The sequence below is a fragment of the Protopterus annectens genome, chromosome 8.part0 (genome assembly GCF_019279795.1).
Source record: "Protopterus annectens isolate FY-2018-M chromosome 8.part0, PAN1.0, whole genome shotgun sequence".
NCBI lineage: Eukaryota > Metazoa > Chordata > Ceratodontiformes > Protopteridae > Protopterus > Protopterus annectens.
This window is the reverse complement of record NC_056741.1, coordinates 1,198,805,655-1,198,832,581: the sequence shown is the minus strand read 5'-3', so window position 1 is coordinate 1,198,832,581 and position 26,927 is coordinate 1,198,805,655.

Here is a 26,927-nt window from a genome sequence, read left to right as displayed (position 1 = left end):
AAAGCTAGATTCAGCAGGCCTGGATCTAGTCTATGCTACAGCAAACAAGGTGTACCAATTTCAGTAAGAAACAGTTCAAATATGCAGGCACTATAAGCCTTTAACCAGAAATTCCCAGCTCAGAAGGGCAGAGTCCAGCCTCTCCTCCCACAAGAGTGCAGAACACAAACCTTCTTAATGTAAAATAACTGGCCTGAAGCCCAAGTGCTTAAACCAGAACTAATACACTTTTAGAATAACAGACACTGAGCCCTCAATCAGCAGTTCACAACTTAGAAGGATGTAAGCTACCTGTCCTGCCACCACAGTGCAGGCCACAAACCTTCCTAATGTAAAACAACTGGTCTGAAGCCCAAGTGCTTAATCCAAAAGACTTAGAATGATAGCTACACTTTAATCAAGTTACTACCAAGCAGTAATAAATACAGTTGAATACTTTAAAGAATGCCTGGATTAGTGCTCAAGTTATACAAACAAAGCTAGATTCGGCAGGCCTGGATCTAGTCTATGCTACAGCAAACAAGGTGTACCAATTTCAGTAAGAAGCAGTTTAGATATACAGGCACTATAAGCCTTTAACCAGAAATTCCCAGCTAGAAGGGCAGAGTCCAGCCTCCCCTCCCACAAGAGTGCAGACCACGAACCCTTTTAATATAAAATAACTGGCCTGAAGCCCAAGTGCTTAAAACAGAATTAATACACTTTTAGAATAACAGACACTGAGCCCTCAATCAGCAGTTCCCAACTTAGAAGGATGTAAGCTACCTGTCCTGCCACCACAGTGCAGACCACAAACCTTCCGAATGTAAAACAACTGGTCTGAAGCCCAAGTGCTTAAACTAAAAGGCTTAGAATGAGTTACACCAAGCAGTAATAAATACAATTGAGTACTTTTAAGATGACGCAAAAGCAAAATAAAATAGGAAGAAACACAAATACAGTAAAAGCAGATAATTTTTTTTTTTTTGAGTGAGCAAATGAGATGGGCCCATGAGTTACAGGACAGAAACAAGTGCAAATGCAGGCCTTCAAATCAGAAAGTTGAGAGAGATGGAAGACCGCCCAAATGGCCAATATCTACAAATTCTGGGCCAGAACCACTCCTTATGTGGTAGACAGATTACCTAGTGCTTGCCACTCCCACTGATAAGTTAGAAGGCTTCCCTCCAACTCAGAAAGGCTTGGGGGCTCAGAAGCTTACAAATAGTCCTGGATACAGCAAATCTGTATCTGGAACACTAATTACAGGAAAGGTAGGAAACAGGCTTACAATTTTTTTTTTTTTTTAATGGATAAAAGCAATTTGTCCTGTGTGTATTGTACATGTGAAATGCAAGATGTAAGTATTATATAACAAGAAATTTGATTTAAATATATCATGGCAAAGATTATCCTTCCCACTCTTTTTTCCACAGCAAAAAATAATGAAACTTTGTGTTAAAATGTAAAATAATGTATAGACAGTATGTATTTTAGTACAACAAACCTGATGTTTTCGATAAGTGCCAAGAGTCTTTTACATCCACCTGAACTACTATAATCTTAGGCAAATGAAACCTCAGTTTAACATCTCATCCAATGACACACATAGGATTTTAACACTTCCCTTTATGGATTACAGTCTCAGTACTGTAAAATTAATCCAAGTGCCTCGGGTGGGAATTGAACCATGTACTGCTGATCTTCCAGCATCAAATAGTGGAATATAAAGGCAGCCAATTTATCAGAATAAGATCCCAGCCAGTGTTCTACTGTGAAATCCATTCTTTGGAAATGGTAGTGTTGTCTTCAGTTTTGTACAGAGGCCCAAGGCTATAAGCTTCTACTAAGTAACAGTCCAGTAGTACTGGGTTTGCTTTCATCAATCTGCCACTGTAGTCATTTGTGACTTTCAGATGTTCACTTAAACAGAAAATTCTATGTTACCCAAGAAAAGAATCATTTGTGATCAAGTGGGCTGTGCCAGACATCACATAACTGAAAGTTTATAAAAATGATGGAGCTGTCCGTTTCTAATTCTGCTGCCCACACCTCTGACAATGAGATATGTCTTAAAATGAGATTCATGTAATGTCCCGCCAATTACTGAATCTTCAGATTACATGTAGAATAGGTTTTTACCTACTAACAGACATAGTCTATGCTAGTATATCTGTCTGATTTTCTTTCCTTTATAAACTCATATCTAGATGTGTAACAGAAGCTGAGAGTGCATCTGCTTACTTTCTACACTTCATAAACTCATATCCAGATGTGTAACAGAAGCTGGAAGTGTATCTGCTTACTTTCTACACTTCATAAACTCATATCCAGATGTGTAACAGAAGCTGGAAGTGTATCTGCTTACTTTCTACACTTCATAAACTCATATCCAGATGTGTAACAGAAGCTGGAAGTGTATCTGCTTACTTTCTACACTTCATAAACTCATATCCAGATGTGTAACAGTAGCTGGAAGTGTATCTGCTTACTTTCTACACTTCATAAACTCATACCCAAATGTGTAACAGTAGCTGGAAGTGTATCTGCTTACTTTCTACACTTCATAAACTCATATCCAGATGTGTAAAAGTAGCTGGAAGTGTGTCTGCTTACTTTCTACACTTCATAAACTCATATCCAGATGTGTAACAGTAGCTGGAATATTGCTATAAAACACCTTTTCTTCATACTTTTCTAGACGTATTCAGGTTCGGCTTGGAGAGCATAACATTGCTGTGGCAGAAGGCACTGAGCAGTTCATTAACTCCGAGAGGGTTATCAGACACCCCGGCTATGACTACTGGACACTCGACAATGACATCATGCTGATCAAGCTGTCTTCTGCTGCTTCACTCAACGCATACGTCCAGGCTGTTTCGCTCCCAAGTTCCTGTGTGGCTGCTGGCACATACTGCCTTATTTCCGGATGGGGAAACACTCTAAGCAGTGGCAGTGAGTAAACTACCACGTTACTTATTCATATCAAGATTTATAAGTTAGTCAGCAGGATTATCGTACTTTTTTATGAAATAAAAAGGGTCATTTAAAGCAAGTATGTCAACTAGTTATAAACACAAATAAGACTGAGAGAATTTAATAGAAGTACAAAAATTTTAATTTCCAAACATTTTGACTATTTTGATGATTTGTGCACAGAAGGGAATGCAGCAGTACCTTTCTGTAGATTTTATCGTCACTCATTCTACATTCGTTGTCTAAATCAAGGTGAAGAATTATCTTATACGGAGTTTCCAGTGTCTGCAATAATCTTACTTATAGGAACATATACAAGAAGATCTGGTCCAAAGCAACTTCTGCTATCAGCACTTTGGAGTCAGGCAAAGGCATATTACTGTCTGAAGATTAAGATAATTAATTCTAATTAATTCATTTATATAATTACGATAATTTTACCTTATTATCATTGCTATCACTTCCATCAAAACTGAATCATCATTAAACAGTCCTGCATGGGCATGCGTGCTATTGCAACTAGTCATATTATACAATCCATACTGTGCTGACATTTTTCCTTAATCTGAGAATAACAGTCCCCTCCCCAACACACATACCCTAAACAGAAAAGGTTATACCCTGGCACTATCATACAATGTCTGCTATGGTTTATACATCCTCATTATAAGACATACAGCATAACCATCTTTTTCTCTGCGTTTTTGGCTATAAATTTGTCATAGGTTCATAGATTAGTACTAAACTAACTGGCCTTGTGGGCTATTGTAAGACTAGCTAATTGCCATATGTGAGAATCAAACCCTGCACCTTGCATCTGCAAGGTAAACACTGTTACCATTATGCTAACTTACCACCATAACTCTTTCCCTCCGTACTCCTCCTTTTCAGACATGATGCTATAATGGGGTATCGAACCACCTATCCTTCAGGGACATAAATGTGAAGCTGCTGTGCTGAAGAGCATGTCCTTAAACTCCTCCTGTATAACTCTAACTTACACAATTGTCAGAATATTTATGTGAACGTGTGGGAGATGTAACCCAGCACAACAGTTAGGTGGACATTTTGTTAAACAGATGATTTGTAATGAGATATAATCCCTTTGTTTGTGGTTGAGTGGATTGCTTTTGTGGTGTTGGGAATGTATGGTTGTAACATTGTTATATAACCTTATACAGGTTATCAGTGAAAATTATCAGTGTATGACAGGAGTATTATCTTTAAAACTTAAAAATATGTTTATTGAATAATGCTGAACATATCACATCAGTTTTGTTTGCATAAATCACATTCTTACATTTGTGTAAACCATGTAAAGACCTGAGCAGTATTTATATGATTATATTTTGCAATAGTTCCATTTATATTTTTCAGGTTAGGCTGGATGAAAGCAATATGTGTGAATCATATAGGTATTTTAAGATATTTAAATGATTTGCCAAATAGTATGGTTCTTCTGTCATCTTCAGTAGTTTAAATGGGAAACTAAATAGCTGCAAAAATCAGATCTCTGTATGTTTAGTTGTTTTTTTAAGTAGCATTTATCAAACATGGTGTGGCCGTTCATGTTCAGTATCGATATGTATATACCTCTGAGAATATGTTTCATCCTGGAGACGTCAAGTTAAACAACGAGTTACAATATAAAACATGGATCTCACAGGTCTTCTTTGTTCTGATTTATGTTTACTTCTTACATTATCTTAATATAATTTCTTGTTTTCAAGCAAATTATCCTGACCTTCTTCAGTGCCTTGATGCACCAATCCTGTCTGATACTGTGTGCAGAAACTCATATCCTGGTGAAATAACTGACAACATGATCTGTGCTGGCTTTGTGGAGGGAGGCAAAGACTCCTGTCAGGTATGTGTTTTTATACTTCCACAATGCTCATTAAATAAGGATAGCTGATACCAGTAAGCAGTATTGACAGTGAAATAAAGACAATATAGATGGACCTTCATAAACAGTTGTCCAAGTTACAGTTATAACCATAGCTACATAATGACATCTGGAGTGCCATACACACTAACCCTGAGGTTGTAGCACTGATTCAGACTGCTGGCAGTCTTCCATTCAATGCATTTTGAGTGTTGCTCATAGGGGGAGTTGTCAAAACTAGGCTTTCTGCCCTCTACCCTTCTTTCACAAATGCAGTAAAATGAAAGCAAGATGATGATTGCATTTGCTGCTAAGTTATTATTTCATACTGTGTCATTCATTTTTTTCAAGGCTAGTAATAATGATATATATATATATATATATATATATATATAGAATCACAAATCTTACATGTTTAGCAAATGTTTCAAATGTATGATAAATGTTTAGTAACCACAGAATGCATACATTGAGACAACTATGGTGCATTGGGATGGGATCCCATTGTTTTTGCCAGTCTGAAATGGTATACAGTACTAGATCAGCTGAAAATAGCCATGTGTGATACAGAAATAAAACAAGTTACAGTATTTGTAAAGCAGCATCTTCTTAATTGGTATCTGACCATCCACTCACTAACAAAACATTCTAACATAAGTTTGGAAACATCTAATAAGATGCATAGATTTATATTGCAATCCACTACAGTTTTAGGTTAAATTTCTTATCAAAATGAAACAAAAGCGTCAATATTTGTGGGTCAAAAATTATACTACTCTTCATACGTCATAGAATGAAAATGGCATGACAAAGCTGCAGGCATTAATTTCATATTGCATACACAGCTATATGTTTGCAATGACAGAGCATATTTTTATTTCAAGAAAAATGTTGAAAAAGTGCTTATGAAACTCAAAGGAAGAGGAGTTGCTAATCTGTCTTTACTAGCAATAGCAGATATTGTAACTGTGCTTTTGCAGTTATATGATATGGCAGTGGAAATGCAGCATACTTCTGTGCAGTCACAGTCTTATTTTTCAAACTTAGCAGACATAAACTAAAACACTGTTTTTTTGATATCTTCTTTAGGGTGATTCTGGTGGCCCAGTTGTTTGCAATGGACAGTTACAAGGTATTGTCTCCTGGGGATATGGATGTGCTCAGAAGAACAAGCCAGGAGTTTACACCAAAGTCTGCAACTACAATTCTTGGATTCAGAGCACCATCAGTTCCTACTAATGTTATCAAACTGTTATCATGAAGAAGTACATTGTCAATGCTTAAAATGCCATTTAAATAATGACTATTCCCATGCACAACAAAAATAAACAATCTTTTTAAAAAGATGTGATTTCTGTGCAAAATTTGACAAACACACGTTTAGCTGATTTTATTTCTGTAACATATCTCACGTCCTAATAAGCATTTTGTAGTATGTGTCATCAGATGCAAAGAATGGTAAATGAAAGGATGCAGCAAAAGCAGAAATAATGTTGAAATGCTTGACTTTACTGTTCTGTGGATGAACACTTGGAAAATAAATATACTCTCAATCATTATTTAACAAAGTTCCCATGCATCTTTTATTCGTGTGAATAATAACATGGCATGAGGATGCATAAACTTGACCTTTTCTCACCAGGACAGATGCAGCCATGTCAATGTTAAGGTGACTGGGTCATTTGTATAAAAATTAAACCATCTCAAAGCTTTTCTCCCTCTTCTCAGAATCATACAGACCACAGTGTTATGTTCTCAAAGGCCAGACTACAGTCATTGTAATGGCATTACTCATGAGTGAGCCCACTACTCACCCTGCTAACTATAACCCATTACTCATGAGTGAGCCCACTACTCACCCTGCTAACTATAACCCATTACTCATGAGGGAACCTACTACTGACCCTGATAACTGTAACCCATTACTCACTAGTGAACCTACTACTGACCCTGATAACAATGACCCATTACTCATGAGTGAACCTACTGCTGACCCTGATAACAATGACCCATTACTCATGAGGGAACCTCCTACTGACTCTGATAATAATTTATTTATTTATTTTATTTTATTTTTTATTTTACATTTGTTGACCAGGCTAGTTCAACTGGATATATGTCCATTTTCAGCAGAGGCCTGGGGAGAAAAGCTCCACATGCAAGCATTTGTAATAACAGGTAAAAAATTAAGCATGGTTATAATATATACATCAAAAATCATTAGATATTAAGTAGAAAGCAGAAGTTGAGAAACAGAGAGTGTATTTTGTTAAGAGTTTCTTAAAGCAAAAAAAAAAAAAAAAAAAATTGCGATTTGATAATGACCCATTACTCATGAGGGAACTTACTACTGACCCTGATAAGAATGACCCATTACTCATGAGTGAACCTACTACTGACCCTGATAACAATGACCCATTACTCATGAGGGAACCTACTACTGACCCTGCTATGACCCATTACTCATGAGGGAACCTATTACTGACCCTGCTAACTATGACCCATTACTCATAAGTGAACTGACTACTGACCCTGCTAACTATTGACCCACTACTCATGAGGGAACCTTCTACTGACCCTGCTAACTATGACCCATTAATCATGAGTGGACCTACTACTGACCCTGATAACAATAACTCATTACTCATAAGTGAAGCTACTACTGACCCTGATAACAATGACCCATTACTCATGAGGGAACCTACTATTGACCCTGCTATGACCCATTACTCATGAGCGAACCTACTACTGGCCCTGCTAACTATGACCCATTACTCATGAGTGAACCTACTACTGACCCTGCTAACTATGACCCATTAATCATGAGTGAACCTACTACTGACCCTGCTAACTATAACCCATTACTCATGAGTGAACCTACTACTGACCCTTCTAACTATGACCATTAGTCTCACTAACTTCATAGGTAAAGCTATGTATATTATCTCAGACCTCATTAATCTGGACATTGAAAATCTTATAACCCTGGGCACCTACCAATTTGGCTTTGTCAGAAGAAAGTCCTACCTCATTAACCCTGATAATTTGTTTAAAAATTTCACAGAAACAGTGGAGAGCAGTTATTCTGAACATAAAGCATATCTGAACATAGTCAAGGCCTTTGACTCTATTTGTCACGAACACATTATTGACAGATTTGTAAGTCTGAATATATACCTTTTATATTATGCTGTGGATAGTTAACCGGTTGTCTAACATAACTCATGTTGTTACACTGACAAATATCACTTCTGCAAAAGACATTACCAGTTGTGTACCATAGGGTCAGGACTGGGTCCTCTCCCATATGCCATTTCTCAGACCTTCAGTCAACACTCAAGTTGTATGGTTAGCTAAGTTTGCAGAAAACTCCAAACTGGGCAATGTTATTCAATCTTCCATTGATTGACAATTTCTCCAGCATGGATTAAACCATGTTAACAACGTCTGCATGGACAATGGTCTCAAATTAAATATGAAAAATGCAGCACAGTTAATTTTGGAAGCAAAACATTTCCTCATCATACAATATAGTTGGCACATCCCTCCAATCAGACACTGCCATAAGGAATCTACACACTCTTGTTAATAAATCTTTTGATCATTATATCTCTATATTAGTCAGGAAATGCATCTATCTGGCTCACCTAATGTCCAAGGCATCTTCTCTAGATTTGAAAAAGACAATTCACATTTACTAATATCGCATAAGACTAATAACCGCATTTGTTTAAACATATCAGTCAAGATCAGGGAACTCGGGGATTCCTAACTAAAAAGATCACTGACTTCAAGATATATCTTGATAATACTGGCAGCTGTCTGTCTGTACTCAGTCTTCTATAGACTCATTGTAGAGCCTTTCAAGTCATGAAAACTGACTATTCTTTGATTTCCTATTCTTTCAAAGAACCAATAGTTTCTCAAATATTCAGTTAAAGGACCTAAATCTTCATTAACATATAAATACGACATGTGGTTGTCATACATTTATATCCCAAGTGTATCCCCCAACTTCTGGAACAAACTTCCACTTCATGTCAGATAGTAGCAGCACTCCTGTCAGCTTCAAGGTAAAGCTATACAACTGAATAGGCAGACTCCAAGTCTTAACAGTCTGTCATGTGTTACCCTCCTTGGGGCTAGAGGGAACTTCTGAATTTATTGTCAAGGTTTGTAATGGTCTGTATACTGACTGCCTAGTTCTTACATATTAACCTAAAATAATGACAGTTTAAAGATACAAGAACAATATTCATATTGGAAACTATTCCAAATTAAACAACATCAATATACATGCAAAGTTCTACAAAAAATAATAAAGTCATATTTGTTATAGAAATAACAGCAATATAATGTTCATCAGGAGAAAGCTGCAGTGCAGGTGAATGAGACATGAACATATGTACAAAATGATATGTATGTGATTGCACATAGGTTACACCTCAATAAATTGTGCCTGTAATCAAAACAAATTAGGATAATGAACAGAAGTGGTACCTAGCACAATGCCAACAGCTGCAGTTGGCAGATCCTGTGACTATCAGTCCTAGAATGTAAATAGAAGGTTTTCAGGGTTTCAGAATTCAGTTGCTTTCTTTAGCATGTTTAGAGTGTATATCATATGCCCTTACCAGGAACTTAGTAAGATGGCTAGATCTTTGTCTAGATAGAAAATTAAATGTTTTGTTTAATATGTGCATCATTTTCTAAATCTAATAAAGACTTTAGCAATAATCCATCAATGGGTATAGGTGATGCTGATTTATTCACAGTTGATGGGGCTTGATAACAAGGGTAAACACCAAGTCACCAAACAAATAAGCCATTTATGGCTAAGCCAGCAGTATCCACATGCAGGAGATTATTATATTATTCCCAGGAAAGGATTTATGGTTATTATACAGTGCCATTCTTTAGAAGAAAAAAATAGGTTCATATGTTTACACTAGTTTAACTACTTCCCCCATAAGGGAGCTGAGGTTCTAGACTGAGGTGAGTTTGTGGTTATGCATATATCTGTCTAAGTTAGATTTAAAAAGAGTGAGGAAGCCACTTTGATATGGAGTGGGCATATCTTTTTAAATAATGGCATCATATATGAGGAGTTCTTAATTGAGTTGTTGGCTTTGCCTATCCTCTGCAGTTGGGGATGGCTTACTAATTTATTGCCTATGCATGGGGCAAGCATCTGCCTAGTATGTTAAGGTAAATGCAATGTGTGCCTCTTTTTTGGTTCAGTAACTCAAGACTGCACAGGCATCCTACTCTTTAGCACAGCAGAGAATGTAGTGGCTGCAGTTTTTGTACTTAGTAGTTCTAACCAGCTAGACTTACTATTGTGGGGGACAATGGACTTGCAATGACCATACTGAATGTGTTGTCCAGTGGGCATGCATGTTTATGAATGTAAATGAACTTGCATTGTATAACAGGTGTTTGTGGAGTTTGAAGCACTGCTATGTGGGACAATGTACTTTATTTGTACTTGTGAGAATGTGATATGCAGTTTCATCATTTACATTGCAGGTACTACTTCAATAACCTCATGTAACCCAGGTAGCTGATCAGATCTATAAGAGGGCATGTCACATAGAAAACAGGAAAGCAGGTTTTACGTACCCTTATACAATAATGGATGCAGTTATTAATAAGTGAAATAAAATCCAGACTACTGTCAGGTATATAATATGGTGATGCATATAGTTAAATGACTTAAAAATAGACAAGTTCCTAGGAAGATGTTATCAAAGTAGCTGCCAAAAATAATACTTGGATCTGAAGGTACCAAGTTAGGGTGGATGTAATAAAGAAAAATTAGGTAGTGAAAGTGAAGTTGCTGTATGGGAGAGAAGATATTAGTGGATGCAATGTTAAAGCAGAGAGGCGGACCTCTACAAAGCAATGAAAATTATTTATTTTCAAAGTTTTGCTTTACCTGAGCATGAAAGGAATATGATTATCTTTCAGATCCTCTCACCATGGTCACCATGATATTGGGGATTTAACCAAGTCACAGAACCTTGAAAGGTAGGGGGTCTATGATGTTGAATATATCAGACATGTTCTTACGTTATTAACTAATCTACAAGATGACTTCCTGTTAATGGTTTATTTATCTCCCCGTCATTCCTGTGTATAGGGGTTGGCACCTCCATCTGACCATAGCTACTGAAGTTCCCAGAAAGCTGTTTGTTAGTTGTTACCATTGTTGGTGTTTTATTTTCATGGATTTGCTGTGATTTGTCGTGTGCTTGCTGGTGGTTAGAGTCAAGTTAGCAGGCTCCAGGATTAGATGAATTTATTAATTCAGTCTGTGATATGACTGCTTCAGCTAACACTGAGCTTTTGTAAGCTGAGTGTGAGAGCTCCAAGGAATATTAATGGATTCTGAATCACTGATCCTTCATGGATGGTTACCTCACAGATAAAGGAAACTTTTAAGACACTATCTGTTATTTCTAATCATTACTTGTTACATTTTCAGCAACATTACATTGAGGAGATGTAGAGAAGGAATCAATGGTTGGTGTCTAGATTTTGTTTGCCCCTGCACATGTTCAGTAGAAGGATTCTGTGAGAACAAAGCAGAAATTAATGGCAATTTTAAAATAACGAAGGGATTATTTTCAACAACATAAAAGTATTTATGAAAAGAACAAGTTTGATGAGAATTATCTCTAGATCCTGCTTTTATAGCATGTAAAACACACAAGAAAAGAATCCGCTTATCGTTTGCTTGTCCTACTTGAGGAGTTGTTTAAGAATCTGTCTTGAGTGAACAACTGCTGGGCACTACATTTGAAGTCATAGTATGACATAAGAACTTAACCACAGTAATACATATTAGGTCAGCTCTTGTGATGGTTGATGGTCCAACCACCTAGCTATTTCCCCTTTTCTCAGTGGACATAAGGGCATTGTACTTCACATGGTATGTGATGGCTTTAGTAAGCAGTGTTGTCAGACAGACTTGGATTTTTATCTCCTATTGTCAAGGTAGGTAGAAAATTGAGAAATGCAGAGATCAGCATATGCTGACCTACATGATGGATGTTTAAGGAAGTTATGGAGCCACTCACTTCAAGTCCTAACAATTTTCGGAAGTAGGCTAGTCTGATTATAAAAATACATTGAAGATCTGCCCTATAATTTCCCAAGCAATATCATCATTCATGGGAAATTAGTTATCCAGAAATACTGCCTGTGCTTAAACGACTACAGCCATATTATGACAGGCCATCATTCTGTCCTTGTTGCATACTACCTCCACCTCTGAAGACACACCTAAAGTAATAAGGATGATTTACCTCTCATCTGCATTATTAATCATAACAGTATTCCCCAACCCTGCTTGGATATGCAACTCGGTGGTAGATATAACCCTGCATACTACCCAGGTGATTGCAAAGCAATGAAAACATGCTGATCTTGTAGTGCACATGTTAATTTCCCATAATATAGCTGACTAATTTTATTTCAGTTGCATTACAAACAGCTTGCCAAATGCATGTAGCATCTTTCAGCCTTTGAGCCAGTAAAGTGTGTGTTTGGGGAAGTTGTCCTGCTCCCCATTTGAAGGATCTGCAGTAAGTTTGCTAATGAAATATTGCAGAAAGTTAGATCTGTAGCTTAGAAATCCTGATATCCTATTTAATTTCTTCAAATGTTTTGAGTTTCTAATACTATTACTGAGGCAGACCCTTTCCAGAGCCAGGGAATAATTAGAGTTCATGAAATTAGGATTGATTCAATCTTTGATGTTTGCCAAGAGTGTTTTTTTCTTCTGTCAATATGCACCCAGAATTTTCTCTGCCTTCTGCATTTCACACAGTTACATGTAGTGTCAGAATGTTTAATTACCATTGAAAATTATATTTTATTAGCCCTGTTGCTCCAATTACTGTTGCAACTATCAGAGTGTCTTTATCCCATAATGTTCTAGTATCTGCATGCATATCCACATATTTTATGCCTCTCAGTATGTAGAACATTATAATTGCTAGGTGAGGGTATTTTAATGATTAATGTTACTTTGCCCTTTTCTGTTTGACTACTATATCTGATGTTCTTGCTTCTACTTTAACAGTTGGTTTGTGATGATACCATGTATTCATTAACATTTTAATTTTTAGTAGTTCTTTGTGGATAATTTTTCCAATGCTTCTTAGCTACCTGTATGCTGAAGTGCTTACATACATAATGCTCAGTGCAGCACTCTTGATGAATTGCTGTTCCTTTCAATACACAGATTCTCAGCCATGCAATAGATGTGATAGCTTCCAGTATTGCACTATAGAAGATGCATCTGTCGGTATCTCCCACTTGTTCTACAGACTTTATAAATTAATATGCATGTAGCTGGCTGTTTTCAGCAGACATTATTAGACTTTCTTCTTTTGGTTTAGATTCACGTCTTAATCATTCACCTGTGAAATCTTGATCAACATGAGGCCGCTTTAGGAGTTCTCTACATTGGCCAAAATTGTCTTTTCCTTTGGTTCTGTTCCATACAGCTTACAAAAAAAATCAGAAAGTTCAGACAGGTAAAACTGAGCCAGATTAAATATGAAATCAAAAAAGATGAAAAATCAGCTCAAAAGAAAGAAAGGCAATTTATTAAGCAGAAATATAAAACAACAAGCTTTCACAAGTATGCTTTTTCAAGTTGTTCAACAGAAAGTAAAAACATATAACTTAAGTAGTATAACTTAATAAGCACATAATTAATACCAATATTTCATTGGTTAAAAATAGATATATAATTAATGCCAGCATTTCATTAATTAAAAATTAAAGCTACCCATTTATCTAATTTGCCTTAGTTTTAGTACAAGTTCTATACTGGTCACTCCATTTAAATCAAAAACAATAAAAACAACTCAAATGAAATAGGAAAACAATTTATTAAGTAGAAATATAACACATCAAGCGTTCACAAATGTGCCTTTGCAAGTTGGTCAATACAGTAAAAAAAACGTAATACATGATTTATACCAACATTTCATTGTTTAAAATAAATGTATAACTAATATACCTGATTACTGGATATAAATATAAAAGTAATACCTTTGCAGATTGCAGTTCTGAAAATGTTAGTTTATATTTCTGTCAGTATAGTCTGTTCAGCTTTCTATGGGTGAAGACAACAGAAAACTTAAGGAACATCTGTGGCTATTTGTCTGAGGTTAAAAGGAAAGGTAACACTAAGTACTTTATAAACATATTATGGATGAAACACATAACTTAAAGCTCATGGTGTTGCAAGACATATTTGAGAGTCAAAGCAAAGGTAATACAGTCACAAAAATAGAAGATACAGAATACAAATGGATTAATGTTTTAAAAGAAGATAAATTTCCTGGTTTAAATGGAGAGAAGTGTATAAAACTGCTATTAAAAATGAGGCAACTTAGATAAATGGATAGCTTTAATTTTTAATTAATAACATGCTGGTATTAATTATGCATTTATTTTAAACAATGAAATGTTGGTATTAACTGTATATTTATTAAGTTATGTTACATAAGATGCTTGTTTTTACTCTCTGTTGATCAACTTGAAAAAGCATATTTTTGAAATCTTGTTGTGTTGTATTTCTACTTAATAAATTGTCCTTCTGTTTCCTTTGAGCCAGTTTTCATTGTTTTTGTTTTTGTTCCATATAGCTTTTCTTTTTGTTGTTGGTGGTTTCTCTACCACTTGACTTGTCTCCTTTTAGCTTGCTTTCCATTCCTACTCCTGTTTGAAATGTTTCTGCTAATCGGAGCAAATATTTCATCTTACCTTTCTTTTCTTCCTGATTTAGAACTGGAAGAATGTGGATTCTACCAAATGCCAGTAGATTAAAAAAATGGATTTTATTCACTGGGATAATATTTTCCTTTATCAGACTTCGTTATAGAGTACTTCACCAATTTTACGTAGTCACTACTATGTTACTGATCACTGCAGGGTACATCCTATCCATCTGTAAGCATTTCATACTCCATGAGTGCGGGATAGTGTAAAATGCTTTTCTGTAGTCGATTCATGCTATACTTTGATTCCACACCTTTTCCCAGCTCTGTTACAGCTTTGTTTAACAGCACACGATCTATTGTTACACACTATTTTCTTCTGTTACCTTTTTGCTATAGATCCATGACTTGCTTTTTCCAAAGTGATATATACACTCTGTCTTTATCAATTCCAATATATAGGTTCATAGGTAGGTAGTAGGCTATTGGCTCAAGGGCCTAAGTGAGCCTAGCCAACAAGGTACACTGGCTTTCGCCACCCAAGAAAATTATTTTCCTGTGCCCCTATTAAGCAGAGCCACAGAAGTGATCCCTGGGGTGAATTTCCTATTTCCCATCCACTCATCAAGATTTTACTTGAAGAGTGCTAATGAGGAACTTTGTTTGATATAGATGGGTAGCTTGTTCCAGAGTATGGGAAGTCTCTGGGACAGGAATCCCTCCAGCATGTTCTGTTTATTGTGGTGACAAGGTTTAGGTCCTTAGAGCATGTAGCTCAGAGGGATTGGGATTTCTTTAGGTGGAGTATGTCAAACAGCTCTGGGTTTGACATAGTTTTGTATGTTAGGTAGAGATCACCTCATAGCAGACGATATGCAATGGAGTAAAGCTGGAGTTTTTTGAGATGGTCAGTGTAGGGCATCTGTTTGAGGCTGGTAATCCTCTTTGTGACGTACTTCTGTGGCCTTTCCAGCTGTTGTAGATGTCTTGTGAGGTACATTCCAAAAGGGGTGTTGTATTCTATAATGGGTCTAATGAGTGATGAGTAGAGGGGAACAATGACCTCTTTTTTTCTGGATGAGAACCCTTTTGTGATGAGGTGTGCCACATAGAAGGATTTCCTGACCACTGTGGCGATGTGATTACCAAAGGAGAGACTACTGTCCACCTGGGTCCCAAGGTCTCTTATCACACTTTCGGTGTTAAGTAAACTGCCACCTATGTGGTAGTTCATGGGTACAGACTTTTTACCAAAGGGGATGATAATGCACGTTTTGGCATTGAGCTTGAGGCCATGGCTCTGACACCAGGCATCTGTCTCAGTGAGACCCTTCTGTAGGATGTCCACATTGTTTGGGACTCGATTATGGCTCCTAGTTTGCAGTCATCTGTGAACTTCATTAGCCAGAGACCTTTTGTGTTAGCCTGTACTACAGAGAAGTAGATAACAAACAGGAGAGGATCCAGGACTGAACCCTGTGGTACTCCACTTGTCACTGGTTTGAAGTCAGATTTGGAGTCTGCAACTTTTACAGTGTGGGTTTTTTCAGTGAACCAGTTGGCAACCCATATTGTGACATGAGGATTTATACCTAGTTTAGTGAGTTTACCTATAATTCCAAAATGGGGGATGGCGTCGAAAGCCTTAGCGAGGTCAAGGTAGGCTGTGTGAACCACCTTACCCTCATCTATGGCTTTGGTGATTGCTTCAAAGAAATCTATCAGGTTTAGGAGACATGACCTGCCTTTTACAAACCCGAACTGGGTGGGATACAGTGTTTGGAGGTTACTGACGTCTTTGTTTATAAGTTCAATGATGATACGTTCCATGGCCTTACAGACCAGGCTCATCAGGCTAATAGGCGATAGTTTCCAGGGTCTGTGGTGGCTCCCCCTTTGTGGAGTGGGATAACTGTTGCTGTGCGCCATTCAGTGGGCACAAAGACTGAAGTGAGGCTATGATTGAAAATGGTACTTAGGTGAGGAGCCAGTTCATTCTGAAGTTCATGTAAAACACAGCCTGGGATGTTGTCTGGTTCCATGGATGCTGTGTTCTTGGCTTTAGAGAGTGTGTTTTTTACCTGCATAGTTGTGATTACAAGAACTCTGCATTCTTCTGGTATAGATATGGGCTCTTTAGGGGGTGAGAGGGGGGGTAAAGTTAGCAGTGAACCTATCTGCCAGGATGTTAGCAATATCAGTTGGTTCTGTAAATTTCATGCCATTGTGCTGTAACTCAGAACAGACCTGGGTGTTGCCATTGAGATTCTTGACATAGCTATAGAATGCTTTGTGGTTTTCCATAGAATCAGTGGCAATTTTGTTTTCATAACTATCTTTGGAGGATTTTATGAGGGATCTGAGCTTCTTACTGAGGCTGATCAGGTAGCTCCTCCACTCATGGGATTTTACTCTCTTTTGCAACAGTTTCTTTCTTCTGTTGTAGAGTTTGTTTATAGAAGGGGACCACCAGATAGGCTTCCATTTGTGGAGGATAGCGTCTTGCTTCTGTTAGGAATAGCATGATCCATGCACTGATGTAAGTGCTTATAGAGAACATTTGTGTAGGATTTAGCAGTCGTAACTGTATTGTCCATCTGCATGGGTGTCGTGAAGTTTGCCACTTCTGTCTTAAGAAGAATGAAGTTGGCTTTGGAGAAATTTTTTACGGTGGTTTCTTTAATGGGGTGGGGGTAGGATATGGATATCTAGGGTGATTGACAAACAAGGAGTTGACCTCAGGTGTGGAACACCAGTCACTCATGTTGGTAATGACTACGTCTAGGATATTGTTGCCCCTGGTGGGGGTGTGGATAAGTTGATCTAGGGCATTGGAATTTATGAATTCCAGAAAGTGTTGAGTGAAGGAGTTGGTACATGAGTAGTTTTCCCAGTTAATGATGGGGTAGTTGAAATTGTCCATTATTATGGTGTTTGGTTGAACCCTAATATTTTCCAGTATATCAAGAAAATAGGAGTGGGAATCCTGGGGCATTGTGGGGGATCTGTAGCAAGCTACAATTCGGATTGCAGTTTTGCCCAGAGTTAGTTGCATTTGGATAATCTTGGATGCTTTATGCTGAGCAACTAGCCTGGAGGTGTGGATATCCTTAATGAATATGGACACACCTCTGCCTTTAGTGTTTCGGTCCAGGTTAGATGGCTGAAAGCTGTGGTATGAATTATAGCCTGGTAATGCAGGGTTGGTCTCTGGAGCCTTGAACCAGGTCTCAGTCACTGCACAGATATTGATGCTCTCCATTTTAAGGAGTGCCTCGAGAAAGTGCATTTTGAGGTTTAGACTTCTAACATTGAGTAACATTACCTCCAGTTTTTGCTTGCCTGTACCTGTTATGGTGGTGAATTTGTCATTTAAACCTTGCCTAAAAAAGGCACTATAGGGGCGGCAAGAGCCTTAGCTAGTATCTGGAATCCCAGGGCCGACAGGTGCAGGCCATCTCTGCAAAGCATCATGGTCTGTCTACCAAGTCGTCCCAGACAGACAGATACCAGATCCCCTTAGAATGACACCAGAAGCTTAGCCGATTGTTGAAGTCAATCATTTTGTCCTTGTACTGTGATATCATTCTGGGCGATGGCAGGATGCTACTCAGGGCTAGGGTCATACCTGCCTGGGCTACAAGATCGGAGAGCTCTTCCATGTCTCTTTTCATGTAGTTCAGGGAGGTACATCTCAGGTTGTTCACATCAACATGGACAATGACAGCATCATATTTGTACTTGTTGTGGAATGACCTGAGTGCTTGGGCTATATGGCGGATCCTGGCACCCGACAGGCAGCTGACAGTAACCTTCTCATTTTGTTTAGCCTGGTGATTGGGACATCAGTGTGCCTGACTATAGGTGTATTGGGTACGGTATTTTGCCTTATGGGCTGTGGTTTAGTGGCACACTGACTTTGTGGCACATGTGCCATTTGGGTTGTGTTGGGGGGTGGAGGTTGCTTGTGTTTCTGCTTTGGAGGTCTCTGTTGCTTGGACAGATTATTATTGAGAGCCACCATGAATGTTTTTGTGTTTCTATGTGTGTATTTTTGTGGTGTAGGTTTAGTGGGACTATGTGATGAGTGTGGTGTGGTGCAAGTGTTTACCTTCTCCTCTTGACTGTCTAGTCCAGTCTTAGGTGAAAAGAGCTTTGCTTCCAGTTTGACTATATAAGTGCATCTCTCACAGGTTGTAGTGTTGGGTGGTAGGAGGAGCGGGTTGTCTGTGTACGAGGCAATTGCTACATTGCCCCAAGATGCCCAGATTCATCAGCTAGACAGGAGAAAACACTGGGAGCTGACCCTTGGACATGCCTGAACAGGTACTAAAAAACTATTTTCCTCCTAGACAAGTGAGGAAGGTTGAGTGTTGTAGTAATTTATAGCTTATTTAGTGCTTACAACAAGTTCTGTACAAGTGCTGAGCTCACAGAAGCAGATTCAAGTGCTAAAACTAAGAAACTGGGTAGTTCTAAGGGAAGAATTGAAGAGCAGACTGTATAGTGCCAGGAATAGTTTAACCCTAGCTAAGCAGTGCTGCGTGATGCTCAAACACTAGCAAACCAGCACAAACATGGTTTTTCAGTCAGAAAGTTTAAAGGGATAGCAATCAGCCCAAAACGGCCAATACTGTACAATTTCAGAGCTGGAAACTACTCCTCTTGTGACAGATAGGCTGCTCAATATCTACCACTTCCACTGATAAGCAGAAAGACTTCCCTCTATGACAAGGTCTGGACAACTCAGAAACACAAAATAAAGTCCTGAAAACAACAAATCTGGGATCTGGACTAGTCTAGTATAGGAAAAGATGGGAAACAAGCAAAACAGATAGTATTTTTTTTGTGAAATTAAACAGAAAAATGCAATTTAACAGCAAATATGCACAGAAGAGGCTATCGCACTTGAGTGTGAAGCCTACAACAGCAAATGCAGTTTAAATTATTACATTTCAGCTGAAATCAAAGTGCACACACAGTAAAATGATTTAACAGTAAAATGCAGCAGAAATAACTACAGAACCATAGTAAAAACGGCTTTTAAAGTGCAGATGGCAAAAACAGTCAAGACAAAGCTAAAAAGATACTTAGAATCAGAAACAAGACTCTCTTTATCATTTCTGGTGCTGTAGTAGTCTGCGGGATGCCCATATCTACCTATGTATCTGTATGTTATGGGTGTACTAAAATTTATCAAAACACAAAAACACTGATATTCAGAAAGTGAACCAGAAAACGTTGGCACACTACTACACATGCTGAGCAACAATCTCAGCATATGCAAAATGCAAACTCAATAAACTTAACATAAAACATAGTTTTTGAATGGGACAAGTCCCCAGAGCCCCTTATGTACGGTACTGTACCCCCCACACATCATGCTAATTATATGTACTAACTCTGAGATTGCACAATACTGGGGAAAGGGCATATTCCCCCTACCATGAATACTGTGTGATCTCACACACCTGTAAACCATCTGGTTAGTTTACCAAAGTTTGTTGACTAACTATAGAGTTGACCCGTGTGTGTGTGTGTGTGTGTGTGTGTGTGTGTGTGTGTGTGTGTGTGTGTGTGTGTGTGTCTATGTGTATATATATATATATATATATATATATATATATATATGTATATAGTAGAATGCAAGTTATTGGTTTATATTTCTTAGGACGGCCTTTTTGGGAAATACATATAAATACATTTTACTTGGGGCTACATTTTTGTGTTGAGATATTAATACCTTAAGCCAGAAGTCATACATTGCATCTTGACCTGGCAGTTTTCATACGGAAGCCTTTTCAATTTTTTTTCTCAGTTTCTCTGACACTACTTCATCCCATTTTATATACTCTGTATTAGAAGTTCTTACCAATTATTTTAACTTATTACAGCCTAATGATGCTCCAACATGTTTCTGTAGTTACATCCCAATGATGCCTCTAGGCATCTAATATAGCCTGTTCATATTTGCCTTAATAACTTCAAAGCCATGTACATGCAAGGTATTGAAAGATTTCATCTTAAAGCTTACATGATAGGCAACAGAACTGTATTGGTATTTGACATTTGTATAGTGTTGAGTAATATATAATAATTGTTGCTCATATACTATTTATTTTTATTATCATTTCATATTTTTCTAAATATTTCAACAAGCATCCAACAAAAAACTATTTGCTTAGTCTCAAATTAAAGCTCACATATGTGTGAATAAAATGCTGCTGGTAACATGTGTGTAGCTCAAATGGTTACTGAGATATTGTAATTTGATTACAAAATATTACATAATTAATATTTACTGCATTTATTATGACTTATAAAATTACATTTACAGTAGTAGTAGTCATTAGATTCTAAGTCTTAAAGGTTTGTTTGTGTTGAGCAGTTTGTGGTTTTCATGTCTTTATTAACCCTTATTTTTTCAGAGATATGAACCCTGATAAAGTAAAATTATGGACTAAAATTTCAAATAAAATAGCTCAAGATGCAATTCGAGAGTTCAGAGTATACACCTCCAGAGCTCTATTGGAGTGAATGAATTAGCTCTTCTATCCGTTTGGCATCTGTTTTTATGCTCATCATGGCCTTCATTCAGAACTTCTCCAAAATGTACTTATTTCTTTTTTGTTAGGTGGTGTTACGATTACTTATGCTTTGTTTTCAAAGTTTTTATTAAACCTTTTTAGGTGATCAATGAATTTCTTGTTTTCTATTTTTCCTTTATGTTTACCCATATGTCTTTTATATGTTTCTGCTTGTGCTGATATTTTTAGTTTATTATTAGAGATAATGTATGACCTGTTAGATTCACGGCTGGAGTGCCTTCTGTGTTGAGTCTGCATGTCCTCCATGTGGTCGAGTGGCCTTTGAAAGACATGTGTGAATGGGCGTGCCTTCGCTGAAGGTTGGGCATCGGGCTGGCAACTCGGCACCATAAAAATCGACTGGCAATCATTAGTGGACCGCAGTTCCGCTGTGGTGACCTCTAACCGGGAAAAGCCAAAAAGACAAACAATTAGAGATAATGTGTGACGAATCCTGATTTGTTTTGCTATTATGTTGCCTTTACCAGATTAATCTTTCTAAGAGCTGTTGAAGAGCTCTTCACTATTCTATATTCTTGTTGCTATATAGTTTTCTTCTTTCAATATTTTGATGGTGGCATTTTCCATGTTCTCTTCCTTTCCTTTGTTACTCTGTGTTTTTGTTAACACCTTATCTGTAACAATTGAGAACATTAGCAAAAAATTAATTGAATAACAGGAATAAAACTAAGTAGACTACACTACTGCATAAGTAGAGTAACACATGGGAGAATTAACAGAAAATTCATGTAAAAACAGAAATAAAACTAAATAGACTATACTACTGTGTAACTATTATATATTTTTTAAATTTTCTGGGTTTTTGGGTTTCTAATACCATGACAGGAATGGACCCCATTCCTAAGTCAAAGTATGATTAAACTTCATGAAATTAGTATTGTTTCAGTCTTTGATATCAGCCAATAGTGCTCTTTGCAGCACCCACAATGTGCCAAGTAATGACTCCTTCTACAGTTCGTATAGATTTACATATATTTGTAACATATCCAAATATGATTGTAAATTCTTTTTTGTAAGACCCATTGCCCCTACTACTACTGGAACTGTCTGGGTATCTTTCTTCCACATTGCTCTCATTTTTGCCTGCAGATGCTAATGACTTTGTGTTTCTCTGTACACAAGACACTCTAGTCACTCTGTGTGACAATTTCAATGATCAATGCTACTCTTGTCTTCTTTTCTTGGACCACTATATCCAGTTTTCTAGCATCTATCTTTTGTACTGTTGGTAATGGATGATCCCATGTGATGTAGACTTCTTCATTTTCTATGATGCTTTATGGCTCATGCTTTCAGTGTTTTTTGGCCACTTCAGTACCATAATGCTTGCACAATCCCTAGTGCAACAGTCTCGCCACATTATTATGCCTTTCAGTATACAGTCCTTCTGCCATTAATATGTCGCAACCAGCAACGAGGTGTGCACCGGTTTTCAATTCAGTTTTACAAAACCTACATTTGTCTGTTTCTTCCACATGTTCAATGGACTTTATAAACAAATGTGTATGCAGCCCACTATCTTGGGTCGCCAATCTTAACCTTTCATCTCTTGGTTTGAATACACCTCTCCTTAACCATTCCTCTATTCATTCCTGATCAACATGATTTTCTTCCAGAAGTTGTCTATGCTTGCAACTATATTTATGCTTTTACCACATTTCTTGCCTTCTCATCTGATCCTTCACCTTATATTCTTTCTTTTGTTTTTGGCACATTCAGTTGCTGCCTGATTTTTATCTACTTCTGGTTTGATTTCCATTCCTGCTTGATGCTGATAAGCTTCTACTAGATTAAGCAGAGGAGTCATCTTAGACTTACTCTCCTCATGTTTCAAAACTTTCACTACATTTGGGTCTTGTGAGGTCAGCAGATATGTGTAAAGTCCCACAATTGCAGATCTATACATATAATCACTTTCAAAGAAAGTCCCACGATTGCAGATCTATACATATAATCAATTTCAAGGAGGCTCATCACTCCTTTGGAATGGAATATATAATCTTGGATGCCACTGAAAACTGAAAGTATTATAAGAGATATGGGGACACAGATTGACACCAACCTCTCCTTTGACCACCATATTGCCACTGTGGTCAGAAAGTCCTTTTATGTGGCACATCTCATTACCAAGGGTTTTGCATCCAGGAAGAAAGAGGTCATCATCTCTCTCTACTCTTCCCTCATTAGCCAATCATTGAGTATAATGCCCCATTTGGCATCTACCTCACTACACCTGCAACAGCTGGAAAGGCCACAAAAGTATCTCACAAAAAGGATCCTAGGCCATAAACACATGCCCTACATGGACAGACTCAAAACACTCCAGCTTTTCTCTGTCTCATATCATCTATTAAGAGGCAATATCTGCTTGACTTACAAAGCCATGGCTGACCCAGCCCTGTTAGATATGTTACACCTAAAGAAATCTGAATCCCTCCACACCACATGATCCAGAGACCTCAACCTCATTACCACAATCAACAGAACATGCTGGAGGGACAGTTTCATAACCCGGAGACTGTCCATGCACTGGAATAGACTTCCCATACTTGTCAAGCAGAGCACCTCACTTGCCCTCTTCAAGAGAAATCTTGATGAGTGGATGGGAAATAGAAAGTTCACCCCAGGGATCACTCCAGCAGCTCTACTTGATAAAGGCACTGGGAACTAACGTCAGGCAGCATGATGCCATGGCACTTCTATAGGCTAGGCTTGTAAAGGCTCCAGGGCCATTAGCCTAGTACACACCTATGAACATATGAACCTATGGTATGCACTGATTTTTATAAATCATTTGGTGAACATGAAGCATCCTCTTGTTTTCCTATCTAATCTATCTAACACATTTTGGGGCCAGTCAATCACTCCAAAACTGTAAGTTGGGACAGGAAGAGCAAATTGGCTTATAGCTTGAATTTTGTTCCTAGATGTCAGTGCTGTTTTCAGAATTAATTTAAGTTTTCTGAAGTATTCCCTGCTAAGTTTTATTCGCATTTGTTCATGTTTTATTGTTGATCCTTCATCATTTCCCAAATATTTATTACACTCCTTCTTGCTCAAGTTCTTTTATATCACATTCTTGTGCCAAATTGATGTTTTCCTGGTGTCGCAGAATTTCTGCTTTAAAGGTTGCTTTTGCACATTTATCAAGACCAAATGATATTCTTATATCATCTGAAAAAGTTTTGACAACTTGCAGTTGTGCTTTCAGTTCCGCATCTGATGAGCTATACAGTTTTAAATCATCAACAAAGAGAAAGTGAGAAGTCTTTACACTTTGTTGTTTTCTAGGAGCCAAATTATAACGATGGCCTAAGCTGTTGAGTAAACAGTGTAATGGTCAAGGTAAGATAGTATTGGTGACAGAGAGTCACCCTAAAATATCCCCCTTTGAATTTTTACCCCTGAAATAACAATTTGTCCTTTATCATGGCTTAATTACAAAGTGGTCTACCACTGTTTCATGGTCACTGTAATGTAGTCGATCAGTGTGGGGTGTATCTTATACATTTTTAAGCACACTTTTATCCATGAATGAGGGATACTATCATATGCTTTTTCGTAGTGAATCCATGCCATACTTAGATTCTTCCCCATTTTACAGTTCTCCACTATAGCTTTAATTAACAACAAATGATCCTTTGTTCCATATGGCTTTCTTTTATTGCCCTTTTGTTCTACTGCCATAATTGAGTTTTCTTCTAAATGACTATAAACTCTGTAGGCATCAATTCTTGTGTATAGTTCATATGTCGTTGGAAGGCAAGTTATTGGTATATAATTTTTAGGGTATCTTTCGGGTTCACTCTTAAGTAGGAGCATTGTTTTGCCTGTTGTTAGCCAGGTTGGTGTCTGTTCTGGGTGTGCATATAAATAGTTCTTACTCATGGCTAAATCTTTGTGCAAAGATGTTAATACTTTTAACCAGAAGTTAGGTACTGCATCTGGGCCTGGAGTTTTCCATTTAGAGGCTTTTCTTAAATTTGTTTCAGTCTCTCTAGCTGTTACTTCATCCTATTTCATATCCCATACCTTTAAACTTCTTATTCTTTCTTTTACTTCTTCTATCCATTTAGCATCTTTGTTATGTTCCACAGGATTTTCATAGATACTTCTCCAAAATGTATCTATGTCTTCTTTTTTTAGCATTCTTTCAAGTTCTTTTACCTTATTTCCCAGTACTCAATAAACATTTTTGGGTCATCAATAAATTGCTTATTTTTCACTTTTCCTTTATATTTATCTTCATATCTTCCACCTGTACTGAGATTTTAGGTTCATAGGTTCATAGGTAGGTACTAGGCTATCAGCCCTGGGGCCTATATAAGCCTAGCCAAAAAGGTTCCCTGGCTTTTGCCACCCAAGAAAATTATCTTCCTGTGCCCCTGTCAAGCAGTGCCACAGAAGTGATCCCTGGGATGAATTTACCATCCCATCCAGTTGTTAAGATTTTTCTTAAAGAGGGCCAACAAGGAGCTTTACTTGACATGAATGGGTAGTTTGTTCCAGAGTATGGAATGTCTCTGGGACAGGAATCTATCCCTCCAGCATGTTCTGTGACAAGGTTTAGGTCCCTGGAGCATGTGGTATGGAGAGACTGGGATTTCTTTAAGTGTAGCATGTCCAAAAGCTCTGGGTTTGATATAGCTTTGTATGTTTGGCAGAGACTGCCTCTGAGTAAGCGATATGCGATGGAGTAGAGCTGGTGTTTTTTGAGACGGTCTGCTTATGGCATCTGTTTGAGGCCGGTAATCCTTTTAGTGAGGTATTTCTGTGGCCTTTCAAATTGTTGTAGGTGTCTTGTGAGATACATGCCAAACAGGGCATTGTACTCTATAATGGGTCTGATGAGGGATGAGTAGAGAGGAACAATGACCTCCTTTTTTCTAGAGGAGAACCCTTTTGTGATGAGGTGTGCCTCATAGAAGGATTTCCTGACTATTGTGGAGATGTGGTTATCAAAGGAGAAACTATTGTCCACCTGTGTTCCGAGGTCTGTTATCACACTTTTGGTGTTTAGTGAGCTACCACCTATGTGGTAGTTCCTGGCTACCACGTTTTTCCCAAAGGGAATGACAATGCACTTCTTGGCATTGAGATTGAGGCCATGACTTTGACACCAAGCATCTGTCTCTGTGAGGCCCTTTTGTAGACTGTCTACATCATTTGATGATTCTATTATGGCTCCCAGTTTGTAGTCGTCTGTGAACTTTGTTAGCCAAAGACCTTCTATGTTGGCCTGGACTTCAGAGAAGTAGATGCCAAACAGGAGAGGACCCAGGACCAAACCCTGTGCTACTCCTCTCGTTAGTGGTCTGAAGTCGGACTTGGAGTCGACTACTTTTACTGTGTTGGTTCTGTCAGTGAGCCAGTTGGCTTCTCATCTTGTGACATAGGGATTTATGCCCAGATTAGTGAGTTTATCTATAATTCCAGAGTGGGGGATGGTATCAAAAGCCTTGACGAGGTCAGGATATGCTGTGTGCACTACCTTGCCCTTGTCTATGGCTCTGGTGACTGCTTCAAAGAAGTCAATCAGGTTTAGTAGACATGAGCTACCCTTTACAAACCCAAACTGAGTGGGGTCCAGGGTTTGGAGGTTACCTATGTCTTTATTTATAAGCTCCAAGATGATACAATGTTTAGTTTGTTATTTGCGATAGTACATGATAGATCCTGGTCTCTTCTAATATCACACATTGCTTTTATCGCATCTATTATTCTTAGTATTTTTACTGA